This window comes from Pongo abelii, chromosome 9 (assembly GCF_028885655.2).
Source record: "Pongo abelii isolate AG06213 chromosome 9, NHGRI_mPonAbe1-v2.0_pri, whole genome shotgun sequence".
Taxonomy (NCBI): Eukaryota; Metazoa; Chordata; class Mammalia; order Primates; family Hominidae; genus Pongo; species Pongo abelii.
In genome coordinates this window covers 26,648,264-26,672,410 of record NC_071994.2, presented here as the reverse complement: position 1 = coordinate 26,672,410, position 24,147 = coordinate 26,648,264, and the positions used below count along the sequence as shown (strand labels likewise).

Genomic DNA, 24,147 nt, shown 5'->3' with positions numbered 1-24,147 from the left:
AGGCTGTATTCTAATAACTTAATATTAGACTAAAAAAAGTAATATTATTTTGCATTTAAAAAATGTGTTCTGTCACACATTATTCTTATCTGTAAAATATATGTAAAATCTGTAAAAATCTGCAAAATAAAAATAATACAATGTTAGGCACTCAGCCCCACAAAGCAGTGACATGTAGTAAAATAAAGGCACTTATGTGTATTGGGGAAAAAGGGAGGCCATAGGGCCAGATGGCTGAATAGGAACAGCTCTGGTCTGCAGCTTCCAGCAAGATCAACACAGAAGGCGGGTGATTTCTGCATTTCCAACTGAGGTACCCGGCTCATCTCACCAGGACTTGTTAGACAGTGGTGCAGCCCATGGAGGGCGAGCTGAAGCAGGGTGGGGTGTCGCCTCACCTGGGAAGCAAAAGGGGTTGGGGAACTCCCTCCCCTAGCCAAGGGAAGCCACGAGGGACCATGCCGTGAGGAACGGTGCTATCCAGCCCATATACTATGCTTCTCTCATGGTCTTCGCAACCCACAGACCAGGAGATTCCCTCGGGTGACTATACCACCAGGGCCCTGGGTTTCAAGAACCTAACTGGGCAGCCATTTGAGCAGACACCGAGCTAGCTGCAGGAGTTTTTTTCATGCCCCAGTAGCATCTGGAATACCAGCGAGACAGAACTGTTCACTCCCCTGGAAAGGGGGCTGAAGCCAGGGAGCCAAGTGGTCTAGCTCAGTGGATCCCACCCCCACAGAGCCCAGCAAGCTATGATCCACTGGCTTGAAATTCTTGCTGCCAGGACAGCAGTCTGAAGTCTACCAGAAACACTTGAGCTTGGTGAGGGCAGGGGCATTCACCATCACTGAGGCTTGAGTAGGCAGTTTTCACCTCACAAGGTAAACAAAGCCTCTGAGAAGTTTGAACTGGGTGGAGCCCACCAGAGCTCGGCAAAGCTGCTGTAGCCAGACTGCCTCTCTAGATTCCTCCTCTCTGGGGAGGGCATCTCTGAAAGAAAGGCAGCAGCCCCAGTCAGGGGCTTATAGATAAAACTCGAATCTCCCTGGGACAGAGTACCTGGGAGAAAGGGCAGCTGTGGGAGCAGTTTCAGCAGACTTAAATGTTATTGCCTGCTGGCTCTGAAGAGAACAGTGGATCTCCCAGCACAGTGCTTGAGCTCTGCTAAGGGACAGACTGCCTCCTCAAGTGGGTCTCTGACCCCCATGCCTCCTGACTAGGAGACACCTCCCAGCAGGGGTCGACAGACACCTCATATAGGAGAACACTGGCTGGCATCTGGTGGGTGCCCCTCTGGCATGAAGCTTTCAGTGGAAAAAACAGGCAGCAATGTTTGCTGTTCTGCAGCTTCTGCTGGTGATACCCAGGCAAACAGGGTCTGGAGTAGACCTCTAGCAAACTCCAGCAGACCTGCAGAAGAGGGGCCTGACTGTTAGAAGGAAAACTAACAAACAGAAAGGAATACCATCAACATCAACAAAAAAGACAGCCACACAAAAACCCCATCTGAAGGTCATCAACATCAAAGACCAAAGGTAGAAAAATCCATGAAGATGAGAAAAAACCAGCTCAAAAAGGCTGAAAATTCCAAAAGCCAGAATGTCTCTTCTCCTCCAAAGGATCACAACTCCTTGACAGCAAGGGAACAAAACTGGACGGAGAATGAGTTTGACGAATTGACAGAAGTAGGCTGCAGAAGGTGGATAATAACAAACTTCTCTGAGTTAAAGGAGCATGTTCTAACCCAATGCAAGGAAGCTAAGAACCTTGATATAAGGTTACAGGAACTGCTAACTAGAATACCCAGTTTAGAGAAGAACATAAATGACCTCATGGAGCTGAAATACACAGCATGAGACCTTTGTGAAGCATACACAAATATGAACAGCCAAATCAATGAAGCAGAAGAAAGGATATCAGAGATTGAAGATCAACTTAATGAAATAAAGCATGAAAACAAAATTAGAGAAAAAAGAATGAAAAGGAACTAACAAAGCCTCCAAGAAATATGGGACTATGTGAAAAGACCAAAGCTACATTTGATTGGTGTACCTGAAAGTGATGAGGAGAATGGAACCAAGTTGGAAAACACTCTTCAGGATATTATCCAGGAGAACTTCCCAAACCTAGCAAGGCAGGCCAGCATTCAAATTCAGGAAATACAGAGAACACCACAAAGGTACTCCTTGAGAAGAGCAGCCCCAAGACACATAATTGTCAGGTTAACCAAGGCTGAAATTAAGGAAAAAATGTTAAGGGCAGCCAGAGAGAAAGGTCGGGTTACCTACAAAGGGAAGCCCATCAAACTAACAGTGAATCTCTCTGCAAAAACCCTACAAGCCAGAATATGGTGAGAGACAATATTCAACATCCTTAAAGAAAAGAATTTTCAACCCAGAATTTCATATCCAGCCAAACTAAGCTTCATAAGCAAAGGAGAAATAAAGTCCTTTACAGACAAGAAAATGCTGAGGGATTTTTGTCACCACCAGGCCTGCCTTACAAGAGCTCCTAAAGGAAGCACTAAATATGTAAAGGAACAACTGGTACCAGCCACTGCAAAAACATACCAAATTGTAAAGGCCATTGACACTATGAAGAAACTGCATTAACTAACGGGCAAAATAACCAGCTAGCATCATAATGACAGGATGAAATTCATACATAACAATATTAACTTTAAATGTAAATAAGCTAAATGCCCCAATTAAAAGATCCCTCAGTGTGCTGTATTCAGGAGACCCATCTCACGTGCAAAGACACACATAAGCTCAAAATAAGGGGATGGAGGAATATATACTAAGCAAATGGAAAGCCAAAAAAAAAAAAAAAAAGAAAAAAAAAAAGCAGGGGTTGCAATCCTAGTCTCTGATAAAACAGACTTTAAACCAATATTAGACAGATCGAGACAGAAAATTAACAAGGATATTCAGGACTTGAACTCAGCTCCGGAGCAAGCAGACCTAATAGACATCTACAGAACTCTCCACCACAAATCAACAGAATATGCATTCTTCTCAGCACCACATCACACTTATTCTAAAATTGACCACATAATTGGAAGTAAAACACTTCTCAGCAAATGCAAAAGAATGGGAATCATGACAAACAGTCTCTCAGACCACAGTGCAATCAAATGAGAACTCAGGATTAAGAAACTCACTCGAGGCCGGGCAAGGTGGCTCGCACCTGTAATCCCAGCACTTTGGGAGGCCGAGGCGGGCAGATCATGAGGTCAGGAGATCGAGACCATCCTGGCTAACATGGTGAAACCCTGTCTCTACTAAAAAAAATACAAAAAATTAGCTGGTCGTGGTTGCACATGCCTGTAGTCCCAGCTACTTGGGAGGCTGAGGCAGGAGATTGGCGTGAACCTGGGAGGCAGAGCTTGCAATGAGCCAAGATTGTCCTACTGCGCTCCAGCCTGGGTGACAGAGTGTCTAAAAAATAAATAAATAAATAAATAAAAGAAACTCACTCAAAACCGCACAACTACATGAAAACTGAAGAACCTGCTCCTGAATGACTACTGGTAAATAACGAAATTAAGACAGAAGTAAATAAGTTCTTTGAAACCAATGAGAACACAGACACAAGGTACCAGAATCTCTGGGACACAGCTAAAGAAGTGTTTAGAGGGAAATTTATAGCACTAAATGCCCACAGGAGAAAGCAGGTAAGATTTAAAATCAACACCCTAACATCACAATTAAAAGAACTAGAGAAGCAAGAGCAAACAAATTCAAAAACTAGCAGAAGACAAGAAATAACTAAGATCAGAGCAGAATTGAAGGAGATAGAGACACAAATAACCCTTCAAAAAATCAATGAATCCAGGAGCTGGTTTTTTGAAAAGATTAACAAAATAGACCACTAGCCAGACTCATAAAGAAGAAAAGAGAGAATAATCAAATAGACACAATAAAAATGATAAAAGGGATATCAACACTGATCCCACAGAAATACAAACTACCATCAGAGAACACTATAAACATCTCTACACAAATAAACTAGAAAATCTAGAAGAAATGGATAAATCCCTGGACACATACACCCTCCCAAGACTAAAGCAGGAAGAAGTCAAATCCCTGAATAGAACAATAAAAGTTCTGAAATTGAGGCAGTAATTAATAGCCTACCAACCAAAACAGCCCAGGACCAGACAGACTCACAGCTGAATTCTACCAGAGGTACAAAGAGGAGCTGGTACCATTCCTTCTGAAATTATTCCAAACAAAGAAAAACAGGGGCTCCTCCCTAACTCATTTTAAGAAGCCAGCATCATCCTGATACAAAACTTGGCAGAGATGCAACAACAACAAAAAAGAATTTCAGGCCAATATCCCTGATGAACAACAATGCAAAAACCTCAATAAATTACTGGCAAACCAAATCCAGCAGCACATCAAAAAGCTTATCCACTACGATCAAGGTGCCGTCATCCCTGGGATGCAAGGCTGGTTCAACATACATAAATCGATAAATGTAATCCATCACATAAACAGAACAAATGACAAAAACCACATGATTATCTCAATAAATGCAGAAAAGGCCTTCCATAAAATTAAACACCCCTTCATGCTAAAACTCTCAATAAACTCGGTATTGATGGAACATATCTTAAAATAATAAGAGCTATTTATGACAAACCCACAGTCAATATCACACTGAATGGGCAAAAAACTGGAAGCATTCCCTTTCACAACTGGCACAAGACAAGGAAGCCCTCTCTCACCACTCTAATTCAACATGGTACTGGAAGTTCTGCCCGGGGCAAGTAGGCAAGAGAAATAAAGGGTATTTAAATAGGAAGAGGGGAAGTCAAATTGTCTCTGTTTACAGATGACATGATGGTATATTTAGAAAACCACATCGTCTCAGCCCCAAATCTCCTTAAGCTGCCAAGCAACTTCAGCAAAGTCTCAGGATACAAAATCAATGGACAAGAATCACAAGCATTCCTCTACACCATAACAGACAGAGAGCCAAATCATGAGTGAACTCCCATTCACAATTGCTACAAAGAGAATAAAATACCTAGGAATATAACTTAGAAGGGATGTGAAGAAACTCTTCAAGGAGAACTACAAACCACTGCTCACAGAAATAAGAGAGGACACAAACAAATAGAAAAACGTTCCATGGTCATGGATAGAAAGAATCAATATCATGAAAATGGCCATACTGCCCAAAGTAACTTATAGATTTAATGCTGTTCCATCAAGCTACCATCGACTTTCTTCACAGAATTGGAAAAAAAAAAGTACTTTGAATTTCATACAAAACCAAGAAGTGCCCATATAGCCAAGACAATCCTAAGCAAAATGAACAACACTGGAGGCATCACACTACCTGACTTCAAACTATACTACAAGGCTATAATAACCAAAACAGCATGGTACTGGTACCAAAACAGAGATATAGACCAATGGAACAGAACAGAGGCCTCAGAAATAATGCCACACATCTACGACCATTGGATCTTTGACAAACCTGACAAAAACAAGCAATGGGGAAAAGATTCCCTATTTAATAAATGGTGCTGGGAAAACTGGCTAGCCATATGCAGAAAACTGAAACTGGACCCCTTCCCCACATCTTATGAAAAAATTAACTCAGGATGGGTTAAAGACTTAAATGTAAGACCTAAAGCCATAAAAACCCTTGAATAAAATCTAGGCAGTACCATTCAGGACATAGGCATGGGCAATGACTTCATGACTAAAACATCAAAAGCTAAGACAACAAAAGGCAAAACTGACAAATGGGATCTAATTAAACTAAAGAGCTTCTGCACAGCAAAAGAAACTATCATCAGAGTGAACAGGAAACCTACAGAATGGGAGAAAATTTTTGCAATTTATTCATCTGACAAAGGGCTAATATCCAGAATCTATAAGGAACTTAAACAAATTTACAAGAAAACAACAAACAACCCAATCAAAAAGTGGGCAAAGGATGTGAACAGACACTTCTCAAGAAAAGACATTTATGTGGCCAACAAACATATGAAAAAAAGCTCATCACTGGTCATTAGATAAATGCAAATCAAAACCACAATGAGATACCATCTCATGCCAGTTAGAATGGCAATCATTAAAATGTCAGGAAACAACAGATGCTGCAGAGGATGTGGAGAAATAGGAACTCTTTTACACTGTTGGTGGGAGTGTAAATTAGTTCAACCATTGTGGCAGACAGTATGGCAATTTCTCAAGGATCTAGAACCAGAAATACCATTTGATCCAGCAATCCCATTACTGGGTATATACCCAAAGGAGTATAAATCATTCTATTACAAACATATATGCACATGTATGTTCACTGCAGCACTATTTACCATAACAAAGACTTGGAACCAACCCAAATGCCCATCAGTGGTAGACTGGATAAAAAAAATGTGGCACATATACACCATGGAATAATATACGGCCATAAAAAAGGATAAGTTCATGTTTTTTGCAAGGACATGGATGAAGCTGGAAATTATCCTTCTCAGCAAACTAACACAGGAACAGAAAACCAACCACCACATATTCTCACTCAAAAGTGGAAGTTGAACAATGAGAACACATGGACACAGGGAGGGGAGCATCAGACACTGGGGCCTGTCAGTGAGTAGGGGGTAGGGGAGGGATAGCATTAGGAGAAATACCTAATGTAGATGTTGGGTTGATGAGTGTAGCAAACCACCATGGCAAGTGTATACCTCTGTAACAAACGTTCACGTTCTGCACATGTATCCCAGAACTTTAAGTGCAATAATAATAATAATAATAAAAATCCAAGTTAAGGACTAGTTTAACATCCTGGTTCAGTGGTGCTACTAATGGGGTGGGATTTGGGGGAGCATTAGAGTCCTGTCCTATTCTTTGATATACACAATTGATATTTATACAACTTCACAAAATTGTTAGAGAAACTGTGCTCCAACTTTCCTCTTCTTATCAGAACGCCACTCCTAAGCCCCTCCTTTATAATAATTATAGAGCCATCCCAGCATCACAGTTCCTGGGTTGTCTCATTCTAAATTCCTCCCCATTTACTCTACCTTTGCTACTTATCAGTGTACCTACATCCAGGGTTTCACCCTTGGAACTGTTGACATGTGAGGCTTAATAATTTTTTGCTGTTGGGGGCTGCGCTGTGCATTTTAGGATATTTAGCAGCATCTCTGGCCTCTACCCACTAGGTGCCAGTAATACCCTCCTCCATCTCCAGACATTGCAAAATGTTCCCTGCAGGACCAAGCTGCCCATGATCGAGAATCACTTGGCTATACTTTATCATCCTAGGCCTGTCTGAGACTGAAACCAATATTCTTTGTGTATTCCAACTAGAAGTGTGTTTGTGCATGTGTGGGTGTACACATACATGCCACATGCATCCATATACACTCATGTATGGCATGGCTTAAAATTATTTGGGGTTCTGCTACTTTTAACCTAAAGAGTCTTAACTAACATACTGTAAAGGGATGAAAACTAATAAGTGAACATTTTTCTCTTTTTTCTTTCTTTTCTTTTTCTTTTTTTGAGACAGTCTCACTTTGTTGCCCAGGCTGGAGTGTAGTGGTGTGATCTTGGCTCACCACAGCCTCTGCCTCCTGGGTTCAAGTGATTCTCCTGCCTCAGCCTCCCAAGTAGCTGGGACTACAGGCACATGCCACCATGTATGGCTAATTTTTGTATTTTTACTAGAGACAAGTTTTCACTATGTTGGCCAGGCTGGTCTCAAACTCCTGACCTCGTGATCCATCCGCCTCAGCCTCCCAAAGTGTTGGGATTACAGGCGTAAGCCACCACGCCCAGCCAAGTGCACAATTTTCTTAAACATTAAATTCTAACTTCATTTGCCTTGTATGCTCTAGAATAAGGGATGTAAAATAACAAAGATATTTTCTTTGAATGTAAAATTTATAAAGTTTTTTCTCTTTGGTATATTTTAATTTTTTTAATGGTAAGAATAAACTTGGTTCATGCATTATAAACATTTTTTAAAAAGGAGGCCATAAATATTAGGGCAGATTTAAACTATTCAACTTAGACAAATAGCCAACAAAATGTTTTCTAATTTATCCTGTCCTAAGATCAACTTAATATGCATCAGAGAAGTTTAGTCATCTTTGCCATTTTTTTCCCACAAAAAATGGATTGATCCTTTTTCATCTCTTTCCTTTTAAATTCCAGCAATAATTCAGTTTAGTTAGGTCTAAGGCCAGAACTGTCCGATTTATCCAAGTTAAAAATAGCCCATTCTGCTCATGTATTATTTTCATTTTCTGGCACTTGTGCCATTAAATTTGGGGGATTCACCTATGAAAGGAGACGTTTGAGCTGGGTGCCATTGAAGGCCCCTTTTAGATTTGATTTTAAAATTTTTAGATATTATAAATGATATACTTTTAAATGGAAAGGAAGAGTGCCACCAACTTTTAGCTCAAAAATGGTGCTACTGAGTTTGAGAGACAACATCAAGAAAGAAAATCAGACTCCTCAATTCAGAATCAGCTGCTTGGTCTTCTATCCTATAGTTACTTTCTCTCTGTAAGAAGCTAACTAGGAGAGGGATGATCTGGCTTTGGTATCACCCACCTCTTCTTGGAAGTATTCTCTTCTTAAAAGGGATGCATCAATATATTCATTACCCACCTTTTATTTTCCGAATAATACAATTATTTTCATTGTTACCTTCCTTTGCATCATTCCCTTCTAAAAAATAAAGTCTTCTAGTTGCTTACTCATTTGCTTATGTTTAAATATGGTTTGATTTCCTTTTTCTTTTTCCCTTATATTGACTACCATTTAATTTGTTTCTTTGCCTGCTCTAGATACCACGTGGCTCTGAGAGTTCATCTAACAATTTCATCCTTGTGAATTGCCTAGTAGCCACCTTTTCAGTAAAATACCTTGGAAAGAAGAGCAGTTTTGGAAAATATCTGGGGAAATGGATTTTAGTCTTGGTTTAACACTTACTGTGTGATGTGGTTTGGCTCTGTGTCCCTACCCAAATCTCATCCTGTAGCTCCCATAATTCCCACGTGTTATGGGAGGGACCCAGTGAGAGATAACTGAATCATGGGGGCAGGTCTTTCCTGTGCAGTTCTCATGTCACTAAGTCCCATGAGGTCTGATAGTTTAACAAATGGGAGTTTCCCTGCACAAGCTCTGTTTCTTTGTCTGCTGTCATCCACGTAAGATGTGACTTGCTCCTTCTTGCCTTCCACCATGATTGTGAGGCCTTTCCAGCCACGTGGAACTGTAAGTCCATTAAGTCTCTTTCTTTTGCAAATTTCCCAGTCTTGGTAATGTCTTTATCAGCAGCATGAAAATGGACTAATACACTGTGAGACTGAGAAAAAGTCACCAGTTCTCTTATTCCCTATTATCTATGTTTTTAATTGCCAGCCTAAATAAAAATGGAACTTAAAAAATAATCTAGAATAAAGGAATAAAATTCTCTGAGAAGAAGCTTTTAAACTCCTCCTTTTAATGAAGGAAAGTTATTCTATTAATTCTGGCAAGAACGTATACATGACAAAATGTGTACCTGCAGGGTGGTTTAGGAAGCTCCGATCCATGCTATGGTTTCCTTAGCTTCTCTCATGCAATTGAGTTTGTATGTTGGAGATTAGTTTTTTAGGGTATGGTATGGCCCTGAGAGTTAGGCTGATGAGATTGCAAGTTAAGAATGCTTATTTTCCCATTCTGGTTAATTTATTATTATACTTTAAGTTCTAGGGTACATGTGTACAATGAACAGGTTTGTTACATAGGTATACATGTGCCATGTTGGTTTGCTGTACCCATTAACTTGTCATTTACATTAGTAATTGTAATGTTTACTTTGGGGCACAGAGGAATCTGGTAAAAACCTATTCAAGATATTAAAAGACAATTGGGCCAAAATAGGCTTCCCTGAATAAAAGACTCCTTAAAATTGTTTTTTTCTGTTTCTTCTTCCTCCTCACTGTAATAAAGATGTGCGTCAAGAGTGGAAGTGACAGCATTGAAGAAAATCTGCATTAGGAGGTTTTTGAAATACTAATAAAGCTTTGGAAAGGTGTATGCCATTCTACTAATGTTGGTTAAATTGCATTGGCTGTTATAGGGGAGAAGGAAACTATTAACTTTTAAAACACTTTTATTTAATGTTTGCCTTATTACACAAAATGATTACTCTGAAATCCATATTTGTTTTTATTAAAATTATATATTTATCTATTGTTATATATTTGAGAGAATGGGGCTTGGACTGGAATGTCCAATGTTAATAATTACAAGCAGCAAATGAGACAGTGAACATAAAAGCATTTTGTAATTTTATATGCCATAAAAATGTAAGAGTCTGTTGTTTCTAAAACCACTCAGTGAGAGTATTACATTATAATCCTATTAATTTAAGAATATTATTTGGTCTAATTCCTAGAGTAGGACATAGAAATATCTTTCATTCAAAATTAATATTTTTCTTTAAAAGTTATTCAAGTAACCTTCAAAAAGGTCTGCTGTGTACTGGGTTCTCTTTTAGGGAAGTGGTCCATTTTGAGCTACCCAGACAAGGTGCCTGTCCTTCTGGAGCTTATGTTTCAGAGAGGAGTGCCAATGTGAGAGTAAATGAACCGACAATTGCAGATTGTTGTGAGAGCAGTGAAGAACCGCTATGATAGGAAGGGACTATGGTAGGCCAAATTCAGGTGGTATATATGTGTCAGGGAAGAACTGGATCAAATTCATCCATGATAAAATGAAGGGAGTAAGCTGGATCAGGTTAAGCTGCTGAGGGAGGCGGCTGCTTGAAACATAGTGCCAAGTTCCTATTGCAGACTGTCACTCATGAATCTCTTGAGGGTCATGCTCATATGTAATTGGTATTGACTGATCATTTTATTTCTTAAGAAGACCCAACGTTTGTTTTCTTGCAAGATTTTCATTAAAAAAATCAGTGGAAAGACTGAGGTAAGAGGTAACCGCATAGTTTTCTTTAATAGAAAGAACACAGGTTTATGATATTGATAATCTAGGTTCAGACCAGATGCCTTCCTAATTGTAACACTGGGAAACCTTATTTTCTGCATCTGTATAACAAAAGCATTTCAAAAGATGACCTCTATTATTCCTTGCTTCTACTGGATGTATGAGTCTGAATACAAACAAATTGTTGTTCTGTTTAAATTGGTTTTCCTTGAAGAGAGTTAATCCTATATTTTAAAGGCAATTAAGCTGAAAGCAGGACAAGGACTAAAGCAAACTGAAGTACCATAAGGAAAGCCACCCTCCATAAAACAGAGATATAAAGCTAAGCAGAGAGGTTCTTTCCTTAAAAGTGTTCATGTTTGAGTTGGCCTAATATAGAGGAAAAAGCAGGGGGGCTTCTGTGTCAAATGTATTTGACTTAAAATCTTGAAATTGACACTTACCAGCTATGTAACACTGTGAAAGTTTTTTGTTTGCTTGCTTCTGTTTTTTTTTTAATCTACTTTGAGCCTCAGTTTTCTCCTCTCCCATCTATGAAGTAAAACAAAATACCACATGTTCTCACTTAAAAGTGGGAGCTGAACGGTGAGTACACATGGACACAAAGAAGGGAACAACAAACACCAGGGCATACTTGAAGGTAGAGGAGGGTGGGGATCAAAAAACTACCTGTCAGGTACTATGCTTATTACCTGGGTGACGAAATAATCTGGACACTAAACCCCTGCAACACATAATTTACATATAACAAACCTGCACATGTACTCCTGAACCTAAAATAAAAGTCAAAAAATAAAATATAGTGTATGTACAGATACAGATTCTTTCTATATATACCATATATATGTATATATACACGCAATAGAATATATATACACATTAGAATATGTACAATGGAATATTATTCAACTATAAAAAAGGAGAAAATCTAGCCATTTAAAACAACATGGATGCACCTGAAATACAATATGCTAAGTGAAGTAAGTCAGGCATAGAATGACCAATATTGCATGTTTTTAGTTAGATGGGGAATCTAAAAAGGCAAACTCATAGAAGCAGAGAGAAGAATGGTGCTTTCCAGGGCCTGAGGGTGGAAAAGTGGGGAGAGGTTGTTTAAAGCGTCTATATTTTCAGTTATAAGATGAAGAAGTTTGGGAAATCTAATGTAGAGCATTGTGTCTATAGTTAATAACACTATATTATAGAAATAAAATGTTTTACAACAGTAGAAAAAAGAAAATATCTGCTAGGAATAAATGAGATGGTGTTTTTAATATGTCCAACACAAAGGAAGCACTCAGTAAATGTTAACTGGTATACTTCACTTAGCAGTGTGTGGGAGGGTGCTTTCTTTTTTCATAATTGCACCAGTCAGGACAGAAGAGTAAACTCTTCTGTACACTATCATTTATCACAGCTAACTCTTCTTGCCTCTCAGAGTGGCATTCAACAATATGCTTCATTGTTTACGATACAGTCATCTTTCTATCTGTCATTAATATTTTATATTCCGGCCAATGGTCACGAATATGAGCAAACATTTTGATGATTTTCTAAAGAATAAGCAAATATAACACTATTTCAGTGTTTAACATACATACTGGGTGTTAAAATTTAATATTTTACTGTCAGAGACTGTTGATTGTCAGGTGGATAGGGGCCTAACTTTAAATTTAGAAATGGTCACAATAAGGACAATCTAATGAATGCTCAAAAAAGACCAGGAAGTAAACTTTTTTTTCAATTTTTGTTGAATATAATATGGAAATTGAATTGGGTTTTATGGACCCCATATAATACTGATTAATTCAACACTTCCATTTTCAGGAATGTATCCTCTATGACAAATAAAGCAAGACTGATACTTTTTACAATTTTCTTTGTTATGTTCTTTTATTTTTGGTAGGTATTTGTTTGTTTGGTCTATATTTCTTTTTACTGATTTGCCTATTTTCAAAGAATTGAGATATCAGATAAGCCATAAATATGAACAAAATAAAAGGTCTTTAAAATCAGATGCTGAAAAGATAGAGCTATTTCGTTACTGGTGTACCTTGGCAAACATCAATTTCATCAATTTTATTATATGGGAATAATATTTACTACCTGGTAGGGATACTGTGAACATGAGATTAAATATGTTTGTAAAAGATTAGAAAGTTCAAACAAATCAATGGTTAATACTCAGAATGACAATATAAGCTCTGTCACTTGTAGCATCTACCACTTGGTTCATTAGAGACATAAATTTCACTTGTTAGTTTGGTAACAATCATATAGATCTTTGACTCAAAGAATGGTCTTCCATGGCTGGAAAGTCCATCTTCTATAACTAATAGAGCAGATCAAAGAGTCATCACACATCACATGGATTAATGACAGGTGAAAAAACAGAAACTTGCTACTCACATAGATTGGTGAAGAAACCTTGGGCTGGTAGTTCAGGCAAAACCCTTAGGACATTCAGATTAATTTTGTATTATTGTAGGAGGCAAGTTTAATCCTTTAAAATAAAGTCCTATGAGTTTTCAAATAGAGTATAGGAAATTAAATGAGACTTTCTCCCACTGTAGAAATCAGAAAAGACAATAAGCTAATAGAAACATCAATTACAGGAATTTTTTTTTTTTTGGTTTTGTATTGTTTTTGAGATAGAGTCCCACTCTGTTACCGAGGCTGGAGTGCAATGGCCCAATGTCAGCTCACTGCAACCTCTGCCTCCCGGGGCTCAAGTGATTCTCTCACCTCAGCCTCCTGAGTAGCTGGGACTACAGGCATGCATCCCACCATGCCCAGCTAATTTTTGTATTTTTTGTAGAGATGGGGTTTTGCTGTGTTGCCCAAGGCTGGTTGCAAACTCCTGGGCTCAAGCAATCTGCCTGCCTTGGTCTCCCAAAGAGCTGGGATTACAGGTGTGAGCCACTGCACCTGCCTTGTCAATTATAGCTTTTTAAAAAACACATCAGAGAGCTAAGAATACAAAGAACCTAAATAAAATGAATTTCAGAGAGGGGCAAATCTTCTTAGGAAACAAAGACCTCTGTTTTATTTCAGTCCTAATAGAATAGCACAATGAAGAGTAAACATACCTTCAATGGGAAGAATAAGAAATAAGCCAAACCTTTAGTAAACTTTTATTACATCTCCATGGATTTTGGATGCATATTGCAACCTCAAGGAGGCTCACTCACAAAGAAAGTCCCCATTTACCTGTATTTTCTTCTCTGTTGATCCTTGACTTTGTACACAGCCACAACATATACAAGACTAGGCACAAGGGAAATCCTTTTTAGATGTGACAGACCTTCATGTAGTTAAGGAAGCGGCCCATCTCTGGCTGGGATTAGGGCATGAGAGCTGAGAGAAAATCTCGAGGAGCACTGGGCATCATCTTATGCACAGCAGGAGCTGACTGAGGCTGGAGACAAAGCTAGAGGGAAGGATGGGACCCCTTGAGCTGGTGAAACTCAGGGAGGGAATGAAGAGAAAAAAGAATTACCCAGGGGCTAAAAATATCTGGTGATTGTAGTAGAGAGAAAGAGAGCTCTTTTATGTTTGGGATCATGGTGAAGTGACCAAAAATAATAGAGAGCTCTCCCAAGTCTTGCTGCAAAGAAACAAGATAATGTGAGCCATGGTTTAAATAACAAAATCAACGGCAACAATCAACATGATTTAGGCAATTACAGATGTGAAAAAGAGCACATATCAGAAATGGAAATATTCTGAATAAAAGTGAATAAAATCTAGGAAGACTGAAATAGTTGGTGACTGATTGCAGGAAAAAAATGGAAGACGACAAAATTATCTAAAACAAAGAACAATTATAACCAAGGAAAGCACGTAGACATTGAAGATGGGTATTAAAAGAATCCCAAATAAATGAAATCAAAGCTAAAACATTGGTAAAATGATTTTTAAATGTAATTTAATGTAGAAGATAGGCAAGGAATGTGTATATATATGTATATATGTGTATATGTATGTATATACATATATATAGTGATTTTTGTGAAGAGAAAAAATCCAACACTTAAGTAGAACTGATATTTAAAACAATAATCCAAAAAGCATTTCCAGAAAACAAAAAGACAATTCACTGTAAAACAAATGGCCCCCAAATGTATAAAGAGATGCCTGACTTAACCAATAATAAGTAATGGGTAAATAAAAAACAGTACTGATATACCATACCACATCTATCAATTTGGCGAAAATTTTGTTTGGCAATATGCCCAGCTGGAAAGGCTGGAGAGAAAGGGCTATCCTCATTTATACCTGGTAGAAGTATAAAATGTACTAATCTAGTGTTCGCAAATGTTTTGATATCTAACAGAAATACTTTATTCCTTTTGATCCAATAGTCCCACTTCCAGAAATCTACCCTGAAGATACCCCTCTACAAATGTAAAATGGTATACAGTTATTCACTGTGGCATTAATTTGCAATTAATTAATTGCAAAAGATTTTAAAAATGCAAATGCCCATCAATAGGGAACATGAAAACAATGGAGTATTATGGCATCCTAAAATGTAAACACATAAACAGCAAACAAATGAAGTTTTATTTAGTGTACTGTTTTGTAGTGATCTCCAAGAGAAAAAAAAAGGTACGGTGAACACTAATGTACCTGGTAGTCCTTTTCTTAATACAAGAAAAGGATGGAAATAAGGATACGTTAGGTAGGAAAAATTACAGAAAATACAAACAAGAAACTAATAATTATTAGTTATAGGAGTTGAAATAGTAAAAACTGAGATGGAAGAAAATAAATTTAAAGACCTTTCTGTATATGCTTTACCGAACTATTTAAATGCTTTAAAAAATTAAATCAAAACATACAAAACTTAGACTTAAAAACAAACTGAATTCATTCTAAATGTATATAAAATTTCTAATGTATCAATGGAAATAAAGAATTATTCCAAATAGCATAAATATAGTTCTCTGTAAGTCATATGCAGAACAACAACAAAATCCTGCTAAGAAATAATAAACTTTACTCTGAAGACTTACAGTCAATGTACTACTGACAGTGTAATTGGAAATAATTTTTGAATCTCACAAAATAAAAGACATGTAAATATTTAAATATTGTTAGGAGAACAGGTTTTGGTGTCAGAGAAATGACATGCAAGTTTGCTAGCACTGTTTGAAGAGCCTAGAAAGAGTAGCACCTCAAAAGACCTGGCATCCAGATCTTTCTTGATTACTCTAAGTGGGAAAATTAGAAGGTGAACCTGGGAATTTTTACCGTGCCTGATAGCAGGAAGAGCTCAAAATCACAAGGTGTATTTCAATAAGATGCAGAAGGCAGCTTAAAGAAGCATTTACTGGCCAAATTTGATATAATTTGAACATAAAAAACACAAATGACTATACTTCATTTTAAAACAGTAAAAATATGGTGATAAGAGAGACACACACACACACACACGTATTTGCCATCAGTGGAAGTGACTGCTACACCAATCCCTTAGTCTGAAAATTAGTAATAAAAGGAAAATAATTTAGCTTCTTTCTCACACACACTCTCTCTCTCTCCCTCCCTCCCTCTTTTATATATTAGAGTTACATGTTTATTCTGTTTTTTCTTTTTGGCAAAGTTCTTTCTAAGAATACCAGCTAATATGTGAACTGAATATATTAATAGTAGAGAAATACCATTTCAAGTCCCTAATGAACTCATTGTTTTAGAAAAAAGATGGATGCTAAAACCACCAAAAATGGCTAGTTACAGGGTACCAAAGAATCATCCCACAAAACTTTTCAAAGTGATCTGACAACCACATCTTAATACCATTCAGTCCAGCAATCCCATTAATGGGTATATACCCGAAGGAATAGAAATCTTTCTATTATAAAGACACATGCACATGTATGTTCATTGCAGCACTATTCACAAAAGACATGGAATCAATCTAAATGCACATCAATGATAAACCGGATAAAGAAAATGTGGTACATATACACCATGGAATACTGTGCAGCCATAAAAAAGAATGAGATCATGCCCTTTGCAGTGATATGGATAGAGCCATTATCCTAAGCAAACTAACACAGGAACAGAAAACCAAATACCGCATGTTCTCACTTATAAGTGGGAGCTAATTGATAAGAACACATGGACACATGTCAGTGAACAACACACACCGAGACCTACGGGAAGGTGAAGGGTGAGAGAAGAGTGAGGATCAGGAAAAATAACAAATGAGTACTAGGCTTAACACCTGGATGATGAAATAATCTATACAATAAACCCCCATGCCACAAGTTTACCTGTGTAACAAACCTGCACATGTACACCTGAACTTAAGACGAAAGTTTTTTTTAAAAAAAAAAAGGAGCCAGAGTTAGAATCACTAATATTGATGCAATCTGATCATATGAGCCTTCTGACAGGATGAAAAGTACACATAAGTTTATTTTTTCAAGTCTTTTCTTTTTGCCAAAAGACAAAAATCAAGCCTTTAGTCCAAACCTATAGGGGAAAAAGTTAAAACATTCACAGGGAAATTATCTGATAAAGTTGAAACATAAGACAAAAGATAACTGTCCTAATTTCTTCACACAGTCAACATCAGGGGTAAATAGGAAATTATTGTAGGTTAAAAAATCAAAAAGATCTAACAAATATGATGCATGGGCTTAACTATGATTGGTTCTCTGGCTTTAAAAAATACTGTGTAAGAATTTTTAAGGCAAAAGAGGAAATTTCAGCTTGAACACTAGCTAATATCAGGAAATTAATTTTCTTAGATGTGATGATATTGAGGTAGTGTAGATGAATATTCTTATATAGAACACACCTGCTGAAGTGTTTAGGGGTAAACAATTATGACACATACAACTTATTTCCAACCTTTCAATTGGTTAAGATTAGAGTAGTAAAATATGGGAAAATGGTGTGTATATGGGTATGCTACTCTTCTAATATTTTAAAATTCTTTCAATGTTTGTACATTTTCATAATAAAAATTTTATTATGATTGCCTATATTGTAAACAGTGCTAAGGAGAAGTGAAATCTTGTTCGGATAATGCTCAGAATGGAACTACTTCCTGGTTAATTTGGCATCGGTTATCTGTCTAACCAATATTCACTCTCTCAATCTTTTTTGTATCAGAAACTGGAAATTGGGTCCACGGAAAACCTCCTTTGCAAATAGGGGAAGCCGATAGGGTTAAGAAAAGTTATATGGCGGGGCTCCTAGAAAGTCTGTTAACTTATTTCTCTTTATTTTCTGTGTGTGAGTTGGACTACGAACTTGAACTTGATGGCTGAAGCTTTAGCTACTATCCGTGAACTGACATGTGAAGTTGGAAGATCAAAGATTCTTGATTCTTCTATGTGTGTGAATTTTCTATTGTTAAACTTATTTTGATGAGAGAGAAAATCTGTTTACGTCACTGGAATTTGAGGCTTCTCTTATTTGCAGTTTAACTTAATCCTAAAAAATACAACATTTATAAAGAATTTTCCTCTTCAGACTCTTGTGGTTATACAAGAAACATTTTCATGGGCAATCAAGGTAGACCAACTAATGCTTTTCAAATGATATCCATGTCTTAATACCAGAAACATGTCAGCATTCAAACAGACTTTGTATGGCAAAAAGGACTATGCAAATGTGATTGAATCAATACTTTTGAAATGGAGAGACTATCCTGGACCACCTGGGTGGGACTTAACCGGAATCATAGGTATTGTGAAGAGTTAGAGAGAAAAAAATTCCACGGTGCATTACCTTGTAGGGAATTTTGAAGAACTTGTCAACTAGTGAAACAGATTATAAAACCTGCCTCTCTAATTGTGAGAAGTGGATTTCCATTACCAAAAAACATAGAGCTCATTTAAAAGTTATAAAAGGAATTTATATAAATGGTCAACTTACGTAAAACTCTTTACATAATCGTTAAATTGTACAGATTTTGATCTTGTTTAAAAATTTGTATTAAGCTCCTGAGTGCAAGAATTGCTTTTTATTATAAGAGAAAAACAGATTTATCTTGATTTATGTGACAACTATAGATTTTACTTATAATTGATATATGTACCATTTTTCTAAGTGCTTTGCATTTTGCTTAGAATTCCCACAAATTATATAATCTCCAACTCACAACATGGTAAGATGTGTATACTATCAACATCCACATTAAGGATGAGTAAAATGAATTTCAAGATTTTAATTAGCTGTCTATAGTCACATAGCAAGTAAATGTTAAATTAGCCCTTCAACTGAGATCTTTCAGATTTCAAAGACTACACAGAATTTTAGCTGCAACACATTACCAGAGAGCTGCAAGAAAAATCTCAGAGATGGGAGTATATATTAACTAGGAAAATGACAAACAGAATTTGCATGCATGTAAGCTCTTGGCACATGGATTTCCAATTCTTCTGGCTTAACTCAAACCATTCGAAATCAAAAGCACACATGCAGGGTGTTTTTTTTTTCTCCCCACTTAAAGGAAAATATCTTCAGTGACCTTCCTGGCCTCTTGCCTTGTAACTTTGTAACTTATAGAGCAGAGTCCATTGAATTTCTCTGGGCCATTGACCCTTACTCAGGTCATGAGACAACACATTCTCATGGGGGAAATACAGAGTCTTTTTTATCAGCACTTTTTTGATAAAGTAACAGTACATCAACCTTACTACAAACTTTGCTTAGACTATGGTATTCTAGTTCTCCAAGAACAGGAACTTTCTTATTCTGCAGTGATTTGGTCCTTGTCTAGTGTTTTATTCCTCCTACATTTGACCTTGTTTTCTGTGGCCTTGTGGCTTTCTGCAACTGAATCTTCTCTTTCAGCAGCTAGATCCTCTGTGTGTTGCCTCCCTGTTTGGATTCTTACGTGACTAAATCCTAAATGTGTTCCTACGAGTTATGGCTTAGACTTCTCTTCATTTTGGACTTGACACATCCTGTGCTTCCCTTTTTCCGTGCCTTGAATCTTTAACTAGAGCTTTCTATCTGCCTCCACTTTCTACCTATCAGCTCATCCTCACCTCATGAAGTATCCATATCTACCTTAACTTCTATTTTTAATTTTCCTCAGTGAATGATCTTATGCCTGCCCAATGATACTATGGTTTCTCCTTTATTTTTAAAAAATGGAGTATAATACAATGGAAGACAGCATAAAAGGTTTTGGGCTCAGACAGAGCTGGGATAAATTCCTGGTGCTGCAATTTTCTCACTGAAATAAGTGAGGAAGTCACCTGGAAAAGGTCCCTTCTCTATCGGGCTTGTCCTCCACATTTACGATCGCCAGGTCCTGTCTATTTTTCCCCTTAATTTCTGTCAAATCCTACTTCATTCCATCCCATGCTACTGCTTTAGTCCAGGTTCTTGTAATTTTCCACCCATATCATGTACAGACTTTTAAGAAACATCATGCCTCAAGTTTTGCTTATTTTAAAGTCCATTCTCTTCACTGCTTTCATAACCTTATCTTTATGTAAGTCGCTCTCTGCCTACAATGTCCCCCTTGCTCCCCTGAAAGCTAACTCCAACACATTTTTCAAAACTCAATTTAGAATTAACATCCCTGGGAATCTTTAGATGACCACTTTCATAACCCTCTTTCCTCACCCACACGCATACTCGCAACTCTCTGGGTCAGGCAGGCCTCTTTCTCATGTAATCCCACATGATTCCAAAAGATACTTTATATTAATACCCTGCCAGGTTGTCATTATTTATATATATGAGTTTACCCTTGAGGGCAGGAATTTATTATTTCCGTCTCTGTAGTTTCTATTACCTGGAACATATTCAGTAGCCTCAAAAATACAAGGGTTGGAGCTACCACTGTTTTTCCTAGAAACAATTGAGAACTCACAATAAATGGAACCCCCTTTATTGTTCAGCAACATGTGCTTTTTCTACCTTTCCTTTTTTTCACTTCCAGCTATGAGAGTCTAATAGGTCAGCTCCCATTTACTATTTTATTACATTTGAAGATGAATGTTAAGGCAGACAAATAGGATACTTTTATTGACTTGATTTTGTAAAATTCTTCTCTGATAAGTAGTGAGTGAACCAATCCTTTATCCATTTATTCATTTAACATACATTTATTGAGCACTCACTGTGTGTCTGGACCTCTGTTAAGAAACCATTGGTACAAAACAATGGAAAATATAGGCCCTCAAGTTCATAGTCTAGCAGAAATATATTGAAAATACCCACTCTCCTTCCTCAGTTGCCTTTTGGAGAAGGAACTACTCATGATCAGTGCATGCCATCTTTGTGTCAAACAATGCCTGCCATATAGTGTATGTTCAATAAATATTTGTTAAATAAAATTTATAATAAATAAAATGTATAACTAAAAAAAGTAGTAGTTTCTCCATCTAATATTCAGTCCCAGAAGTTGGAGCTCATTCACAAAGTTGTGGATTTTTTTTCCTTCTGCCTTTCAACAGTACTTGGCCAAGCTGACATTAATCTTTTAGTTATTATTAGATAAAGCACTCATCTGCCTTTTCACCACTCTTACACCTAAAGCCATCACCTTATATTAGTGGACACTGGACATGACACAATGTCAAGCTGGGCTTCTGTAATGAGATTCTGAATGTCTCTGGGATGACCTCTAACTTGGCCTTGTAGTGCATGTACGCCTGTTGTATGCATCTCGTTCCAAAAATCCCCATCTGTAATTACTCAATTTTTATATTGCTAACAGGAGAGAGTTTTAAGGGGAAAAAAAGACATTCAACATTATTTTCTAACTTTGGTCTCCACTTTCTCTTAACCCTTGGGCCTGAGGAGTGAATTTTACTGAATGTAGCTCCTCACTGCAACATCTATGGAAAACGTTTCTCCTTTTCCACTGGTGAAGATACTGAAGGGAATAATAGTAAGCATGGAACTCCTCGGCAGCTTCCATCTCTTCACTTCAAAGTTCTTAAGTAAGGGATGTTCTTTAATCTGGAAACATAATTTATATTGCATTAACTTCTCAGGATTATTTTAAAAACCTGGTTTAGGAAATGCAAAATAAACAGGAGAGTTTTTATTTTTCTAGGAGAAAGCTCATAAAGAGTATCATTTTCTTTCTGACATATGGATTACTCCTGAGTGACTGTACTGCTTGTCTAAACACAGACTACTTTAAGAATGGGAAAAATTATGTGTGGAAATGGTAATTTTCTGTTATAAAAATGTGTATAGGCAGGGCACATTGGCTCACACCTGTAACTCCTGTACTTTGGAAGACTGAGGCGGGCAGATCATTTGAGGCCAGGAGTAGAGACCAACCTGGTCAACATAGTAAAACCCCATCTCTACTAAAAATACAAAAAAGTTAGCTGGATGTGATGGCAGACACCTGTAACCCCAGGTACTCAGGAGGCTGAGGCATGAAAATCATTTGAACCCAGGAGGCAAAGGTTGCAGTGAGCTGAGATTGCGCCACTACACTCCAGCCTGGGCAATAGAGCAAGACTCGGTCTCACACACACAAAATAAATAAGTGTGGAGAAGCCACGTTGATTAGCTTCTGTTGCTGTGTAACAACAAATTTAGCAGCTTAACACAACACACATTTATAATTTTGCCATTTCCACAGGTCAGGAAACTAGGCACAACTTACCTTAGTCTTCTGCTCAGGCACTTACACGGTTGCAGTCAAGGTGTTGGCAAGGGGTGCAATCTCACTTGAGGCTCAGGGTTCTCTTTCAATCTCACCATCTATTGACAGAATTCAATTTCTTGTGGTTGTAGGAATGCGTACCTCAGCTCTTAGAGGCTGCTGATCACTTCCTGCCATGCAGCTCTCTACACGACATGGCTATTTGATTCTTCAAGGATAATGAGTGCATCTGTTTCTCACCTCTAAACCATCTTTTAAATTAACTCATCTGATTAGGTCGAGTTCTGCTAGAACGTGCTTCCTATTTAATAACTCAAAATCAACTGATTAGGGGCCTTTATTATATCTAAAAAAACTTTTCATTTTTGTTATATAGTGTATCCTCTCATGAGTATGTATCTCATCACATTCACAGTCCCACCTATATTCACAGAGGGGAATTACACAGGGTGAGTACACCAGGAGACAGGAAACTTGGAGGCCATTCTATAATTCTGCCTACCATACCATATTATAGCACAAGTTTTAATAATTCAGAGAACTTGGCTTAATAGAACCCAAAGGAGATAGCTTTACATTTTGAATTGACAGTTTATTAGAGACTATGATGTCTTGCACATACACCTAATTTTTCTAGAGGCCTTCTTTAAAGAGATGTCACTAGAGAGTTCAGATACAAAATAAGAGGTTAGTAAGCAACTTGTTACACATATAATTGCAAGTGTTTACTAAATATGCAAGACCATATTTTTGTTAGGCTGGCTTGAAAAATTTGTTGGATTAAATTGTATTTTTATTCATACATTTGTCACTCTATTGCATTGTCAAATCTTTAATATTACTTGAGTCATATTTCTAGAACCTTTTATTACTTGAATGATTGGTTAATCGTTAAGATTCATTTTAAGTAGATCCCACAGATATACAAATTATGAAAGACCATTTTGCTTTCAGCTGCCATGGTTAATGTGCTTTTATTTACTTTCCATTTAATTTTTAAATAGTTATGGAGTAATGTTTTATTTTCAAGGATGATTTGTTTGTATGTTTTGATTTTTAAAAATCACGTTTCATTTTCCCTAGTATCTGAGCCATCTTACACGTTATTACGTATCTTTTAGTAAACGACTCTTGTCTCTTCCTTCTGCACCTAGGCTGTTGAATAGGCTGGTTTCAAACAATTCAACTGTTTCTTCCCAGGCTGACATTATCTTTTCTTTTAAAAATCTTTCTAGGTAATAGAGTCTTGTCATTGAAACCTAATATTTAGGTATGTACCTCACAAAAAAGTTATGAAATATTTAGGAGGATATCTAAAAGTGAGACATCAACAGGCTTTACCTATGCCTCACCTACAAGAGTATTCTGTCTTTCTCTATATATACAGATATCTGCAGTTATTTATTCACTGATGGTGAAATGGTCCAAAGCAGATTATGAGAATGACCCTATAGGCTTTTGCTAGAAATATTGGAGGATTTCTCTTTCTGCCGCATTGCTAACATTTTATACTATCACCTCTAATTCCCAAGGGCCATCTTTTCTACCTGTTATAAGTGA

General features: G+C 37.3%; 1 long non-coding RNA gene across 3 annotated transcripts in view; it reads right to left on the bottom strand.

Moving 5' to 3' along the window:
- Positions 1-24,147, bottom strand: part of LOC129047440 (uncharacterized) — a 1,160,145-nt gene that overhangs the window by 159,950 nt on the left and 976,048 nt on the right. Inside the window, exon 5 of one of the 3 annotated variants that reach the window (XR_010141851.1) lies at positions 22,588-22,685. The exons of the other annotated variants lie outside the window; for them this stretch is intronic. This is a non-coding gene — a long non-coding RNA (uncharacterized LOC129047440). Of the gene's footprint in view, positions 1-22,587; positions 22,686-24,147 lie in introns of those variants that run through there. 3 annotated transcript variants of the gene reach the window in all.